This window comes from Piliocolobus tephrosceles, chromosome 15, assembly GCF_002776525.5.
Source record: "Piliocolobus tephrosceles isolate RC106 chromosome 15, ASM277652v3, whole genome shotgun sequence".
In the NCBI taxonomy this organism is placed as follows: Eukaryota; Metazoa; Chordata; class Mammalia; order Primates; family Cercopithecidae; genus Piliocolobus; species Piliocolobus tephrosceles.
In genome coordinates this window covers 70,775,966-70,782,657 of record NC_045448.1, presented here as the reverse complement: position 1 = coordinate 70,782,657, position 6,692 = coordinate 70,775,966, and the positions used below count along the sequence as shown (strand labels likewise).

Sequence of the window (6,692 nt, the reverse complement as noted above, 5' to 3'; positions counted from 1 at the left end):
GGTTCCCGCCATTCTCCTGCCTCAGCCTCCAGAGTAGCTGGGACTACAGGCGCCTACCACCTCGCCCGGCTAGTTTTTTGTATTTTTTTTTTTTAGTAGAGACGGGGTTTCACTGTGTTAGCCAGGATGGTCTCGATCTCCTGACCTCGTGATCCACCCGTCTCGGCCTCCCAAAGTGCTGAGATTACAGGCTTGAGCCACCGCGCCCGCCCCCGGTAAAGGACTCTTAGCAAAGCTAATGTGCAGAGTCTGCACACATGACAAGGAAAAAGTCAACTTGCTAGGAGAGGTTTGTTGGCTGTTGAGCTTTATCTGGACAAGGGAAAAAGTGGGTAGAAAAGGCTCTGGCTAGTTCCTCCTTGAACCAAGAACTCAGCTCTTTTCTCCAGATAGTCTGTGGTCAGATCTAACAATGGAAACTTCAGGAAATCTTGATTTAAAAAGAGAAGGGATCTCCCCACACTTTTTTCAATATTAGGTGTCACCAAATTCTGGCTGCTGATCTGTTAACAACAACAAAAAATGTCCTTTGTTTATTTTTATGTCTGATTCCAAGGAGAGTTGAACCTATTTAAAGTGGGTCTTGCTTTAAAAAAAAAATCACTTCAGATATTTATTTCTTTTGAATTTTCTATTGGTATTCATTTTCTTATTTATTTGCAAGCACTTCCTACATAGCAAGAATAACAACATTTTGTTTTCATATGTGTTGCAAATAGGTTTTCCTGGTTTGCCTATTGTTTTTTAACCTTGCCCCTTTGGAATAGCCCCAAGCCACATAATCTGATGAGAATGGAGGTCACCCTAACAGTGATACTGCAATATCACTAATTCAATAACCACCGAATTTACTGCTAATAATCGCCAACATTTACTGAACATGCACCATATGCTTCATGTGCCATTAATTCACAAAATTACCCTATAAAGTAGGTACTATTTTTAGTTTCATTTTATAAATAAAGAAACAGAAATAGGAGAGGCTAAGTAATGTGTGTAGTCAAACAGCCTAGTAAGGGATGGAATGTGGGGCCTGAACCCAGCCCTGACTCTTAAGTCCAGTTTCTAACCCTGCACTGTCCAATACAGTGGCCACAGGTAGCTATAGAGCACTTGAAATGTAGCCAGTCTGATTTCAGAGACCAAATGTAAAAATAAGAATGTGAGATATCTTATTATTAAACTTTTTTTTTCAACAGGGTCTTGCTTTGTCGCCTAGGCTGGAGTGCAGTAGTGTGAACACAGCTCACTGAAGCCTCAACTTCCTGGGCTCAAAGGATCCTCCCACCTCAGCCTTCTGAGTAGCTGGAACCACAGGTGTGTGCCACCATGCCCAGCCTCTCATTATTAATTTAAAAATTGGGGGCCAGGCACAGTGGCTCACGCCTGTAATCCCAGCACTCTGGGAGGCCGAGGCGGGCAGATCACGAGGTCAGGAGATTGAGACCATCTTGGCCAACATGGTGAAACCCAGTCTCTACTAAAAATACAAAAAAAAAAAAAAAAAGAAAATTAGCCGGGCATGGTGGCAGGCGCCTGTAGTTCCAGCTACTTGGGAGGCTGAGGCAGGAGAATGGCGTGAACCCTGGAGGCGGAGCTTGCAGTGAGCTGAGATTGCGCCACTGCACTCCAGCCTGGGAGACAGAGCGAGACTCCATCTCTAAATAAATAAATCAATATTGGCCAGGTGTGGTGGCTTAACGCCTGTAATCCTAGCGCTTTGGGAGGCTGAGGCAGGCACATCACCTGAGGTCAGGAGTTTGAGACCATCCTGACCAACATGGTGAAATCCTGTCTGTACTAAAAATACAAAAATTAGTCCGGCATGGTGGTGTGCCTGTAATCCCAGCTACCTGGAAGGCTGAGGCAGGAGAGTCGCTTGAACCCAGGAGGTTGCAGTGAGCCAAGATTACACCACTGCACGCCAGCCTGGGCAACAGAGCAAGACTCTGTCTCCAAAAAAAAAAAAAAAAATGTGGCTACTGAAATTTTTTTTAACGTGATTCCTTTTATATTTCTATTGACAGCATCTTCTATCCACTTTCCTACATAGTCATCCTTCACTTGGGTGAAGACAGTCTGTGTGATCGCCTGAGTCTTCTCTTCTCCAGTTATGTCACAAGGCTTGCTCCTTTTAAATCTGTTAACTGAAACCTCTTTGCTTCCTGGTTTTGGTTTTCTTAGGTGAATTGAGATCATCCCAGGACCTCACTGCCTTGAACATGCTCAGTTCCCTCCACTCTTCCTCACAGATGATTTCTCATAGGACCAAATTTTGTCATCCTTGTTGTTCACATCTCAATATTCTCCAGGTTATGGCTATCCCTATCCCTCTTGCCCTCCAAAATTAGACCACAGGCGGGGCACAGTGGCTCACGCTTATAATCCCAACACTTTGGGAAGCCAAGGCAGGCAGATTACTTGAGCCTAGAAGTTGGACATCAGCCTGGGCAATGAAGTGAGACCCCTTCTCTACCAAAAAAAAAAAAAAAAAAAAAGGAAAAGAAAAAAAAGAAAATAAAGACACAATCTTCCAGAGAACCATTGCAGATGTCCCAGAAAGGTGATGCTCCCAAGTGCACAGGGACAGAAAGTAGACTGGTGGTTGCCAGGAGCTGGGTAGAAGGGGATGAGGGAGGAGTTGTTTCATGGGTACAGAGTTTCAATTTAGGATGATGGAAGAGTTGTAGAGATGGATGATGGTGGTGAGTGCACAACCATGTGATTATATTTAGTGCCACTAAACTGTACACTGAAACAATTGGTTAAAATAAGAAGTTTTATGTTGTGTACATATTACCACAAATACAATAAAAGAAATGAAGTTCCCATACGTGAAAAGATTATGCTAAGGGGCCGGGCGTGGTAGCTCACATGCCTGTAATTACAGCACTTTGGGAGGCTGTGGCAGGAGGATTGTTTGAGTTCAGGGCTAGAGACCAGAGTGGGCAACATGGCGAAACCTTATCTCTACCAAAGGTATAAAAATTAGCTAGGCAGTGGTGGCGGCGCGCCTGTAGTCCCAGCTATTCGGGAGGCTGAGGTGGAAGGATCACTTGAAACCCGGAGGTGGAGGTTGCAGTGAGCTGAGCGCCACTGTGCTCCAGCCTGCGCGACAGAGCGAGACCCTGTCTCAATTAAAGAAAAAATAATAATAAATAAAAACATTATGCTAAGCAAAATAAGACTGACACAGAAGGACGAGTATTGTATGATTCCACTTACAGGTAAATTCATTAGACAATTAGAAAGTGTATCAGAGGAGGTTGGGGGGATGCTGAGGGGAGGGGAAAAGAAAAAAAATCAAGGGGTGGGAAGCAAATGGCTGCGGGGTAGAAGGGGAATTGGCTGCCGCTTGGGTGTGTTGGCGTCAGGGGGAGACGGGACAGGAGAGTCAGGTCCTGCGCGCAGGGGCCCCTGCGCTCCCGCGGGAGGCAGCTGTCTTTGTCTGGGGTGGCGGCAGCGTGGCAGGAGCGAGGGGGGCCCCGACCCGTCCCCTCCACCCGCCAAGACCCCTGCGGACTCCAGCCCGTCCCTGTCTCACCCTCTTTATTTAACAAAGAGCGGAGAGACTGTAAATGACCCTGAGCAGCGTGGCGGCGAGCAGGGCCCCTGGGGCACCCCACAGGCGTCATCCTAGCCGCGTGTGCGCCGAGCTCAGGCAACGGGTGGTTTGGCGTGCTTATGCACTTGCTCCGTTTTCTCTGTAAGCACTAAGGATTCCCCCGCCGCCCTCTTCCTCATTTTCCACCATCCCAATTTACATTAGCATTAGTATTTACTTCCGTAATTTCCCCATGTCCATGTAACATCACACACACACACACGTTTGCTTTTGTTTTCCAAAATGGCAGCTTCTAGTAGGCGCTTCTCTTTGTCTTGCTTTTCTAGTACACCGTGGAACCCCAAATCCCAGCTGGGATTCACTCTTCTCTAATGGCTGAACATTCATCCGGGGCATGAAGGCAGCTCAGTTCATTTCATCATTCCTTTGTTTCCTCTGTTTTGCCACCAGAAACTGCCGCGATGAATGTCAGTCCCCAGAGCCGGAACCGTTCCCGGTTTTCTTCACTTGGATCTGAGAACTCTGACCCTCCAGCCCGGCGAGCTCTTTGCCAGGGTGACAGGAGGAAATGTCCCCGCATCCGTGCCTGCTTTCCCAGATGGGACCCTCCAGCAGTCCCCTCCACTGCCCTTGCTTCCTCCTAACCACTTCCCCCCAGCGACCGCGGAAGGCGCTTCCTCCTCCGCAGCGCGAGCCCGGAGCTCCTCTAGCGCCCCAGCTCTCCCCGCCCCCTCCCGACCTTGTTTCATATTGACCCCTCCCCCGCACATATTCAATTTCATCTTCCCAAGGCGCCCACTCTCCACATCCTGAGGAGAAAAAGAGCCGGCTGCTGTCCTATGTTATTGTCATACTTCTTTCCTCCCGTGCACTACACAACTTGAACAACTTTTTCTTTTTTTGAGACAGGGTCTCACACTGTCGCCCAGGCTGGAGTACAGTGGCACGATGATGGCTCACTGCAGCCTCGCCCTGTCTGGACTCAGGTGATCCTCGTGCCTCAGCTTCCCAAGAAGCTGATACTACGGTCGCGTGCCACCACTATCGGCTAATTTTATTATTATTATTTTTTAACCACAGGGTCTTGCTATGTTGCCCAGGCTCTTGCTATGTTGCCCAGGCTGGTCTTGACCCCCTAGGCTCAAGGGATCCTCCCGCCTTGGCCTCCCAAAGCGTTGAGATTACAGGCGTGAGCCACCGCGCCCCGCAGTAAATGCTATTCCAAGGAAATGGCACCTGAGTTTGAGATTAATCAGGTTTACTGCAGGGAAGGAGCATTGGCCTGGGTGGCCAGAGGCAAGGGTACCAACCGACCCTGCCCTTTCCCTGCCTGGCTCTGCCTTCAGCAAATTGTTCCACACATCTCTGGTTTCCTCCCCACATGATCCCAAGGCCCTGCTGGCTCTAGCCTCTGTGAGGCTAGAATTACAATTCCATTCCTCCCCAGCCACGCCCCATCTCTTGCTCCCTGTGCTGGCGCTTTCCCCAATCAGCCACACTTTCCTTTCCCATTCACTGAGCCTGTGCAAAGCCCTCTCTCTTATTCTGAATATCTAGATCCTATTCACCTTTCAAGACCCGACTTGGCCACGTTTCTTCCCAAAGCCTACTGCATGCCCTCTGTGGGAGGAACCGCTCTGTCCTTGCAAAGCCACTGTCTGTAGCACTTTCTCTGTACCTTACCAATGACATCGCCCACTATGCGTGGGGTGCTGTTCCATACCTGCCCATCTTCCAGTGCCATCTATGTGTCCGGCAAGACCCCAGCATAGCACTTTGCCCACGGTAAAGGATATGGTTTTGGAAGTACCAAGACCTGAGTCCACATCCCAGCTCTGACAGTAAATGTATTACCTTGAACATGTCACATAGTCTTTCTGAACCTTAATTTCCCCAAATGTAAAATGGAAATAATAGCTTATTTCTTAGTGTTGCTGTGTTGATTAGCTGAGACATTATATACGAAAATGCTTTGTGAACTGTAAAGCTATTTACAGACATAAATAATAATAGTGAAGATAGATATTATTCAGATGGTGGCAAGAGGTATATCCTTTCCAAAACAGAATTAAAAAAAAAAAAAAAAAAAAGGCATGGTGGCTCACCTCTATAATCCCAACATTTAGGGAGGTTGAGGTGAGAGGATCGCTTGAGCCCAGGAGTTCAAAACCAGCCTGGCAACATAGCAAGACTCCTGTCTCTACAAAAATAAGAAAATTAGCCTGGCGTGGTGGCATGTGCCATTAATCCTACCTATTTGGGAGCCTGAGGCATGAAGATTGGTTAAGCCCAGGAATTTGAGGTTACAGTGAGCTATGATCATCCCACTGCACTGCAGCCTGGGTGGCAGAGCGTCTCTTAAAAAAAACAAAAATGTGGGAAAGCTGTGGAAAATGAAAAAGACTTCTTGGTTGCCATCTCAAAATTTGGGGACTGATTCCTAATTATTCCTTTTAGATCAATTACCAGTGAGGTTAAATATACTATAATAGTAAAAGCTAGAAATAATCTAACTTTTGAACAGTTGGAGGATGATAAAGTTATGGTTAATGGGGATAATATGTTATCAAAGTTAAATTTCTGAAGAATATTTAATGACATGGGAAACCAGTCATAATATAACATGAAAGCTAGAAAAGCAAGATACTAAATAGTGTTGGTAGAGAGGAGGTGTAAGAAGAGACTTTTCTCACTACCCTTCACAGCTTTCTGTTTGGCCCCTGAGTGGGGTGCCTGATGCCAGAGAGCTTGGGACATATTCTAAGGCCTTAGTCTTACACAAATAGCTCACTCCCTGCCACCCAAGAGACAGGGATTCCAAACAGGTGAACCAGGAGCCTAGAACCTCAGGGGAGACCAAGGACTGTCCCAGATCCAGGCCCTGATTCTGTGGCCCAATGGCCTGACAATCTAAGGTCCTCCCTCTACCACTTCTTCCAGCTGGACTGTGGACCTCAAACACAATCTCTCACTTCCTGCTTTGATATTGTTTCCAGAGTGGGTTTATAAAAAAGACCTCCTCCAAAAAAGTAGGCTCCAAATACCAACACTAGGGAACTAAGCTCTAGCCAGGTGCAGTGGCTCACACCTAATCCCAGCACATCGGGAGGCCGAGGCAGGCAGATCA

General features: G+C 47.3%; 1 long non-coding RNA gene across 1 annotated transcript; it reads left to right on the top strand.

Annotated features, from left to right (window-relative positions):
* The first annotated feature begins 3,389 nt into the window (after positions 1-3,389).
* LOC111550610 lies at positions 3,390-4,405 on the top strand. Its single transcript, XR_002734115.2, has 2 exons — positions 3,390-3,706; positions 4,016-4,405. It is a non-coding gene; the product is annotated as an uncharacterized LOC111550610 (long non-coding RNA).
* The last annotated feature ends 2,287 nt before the right edge of the window (positions 4,406-6,692 follow it).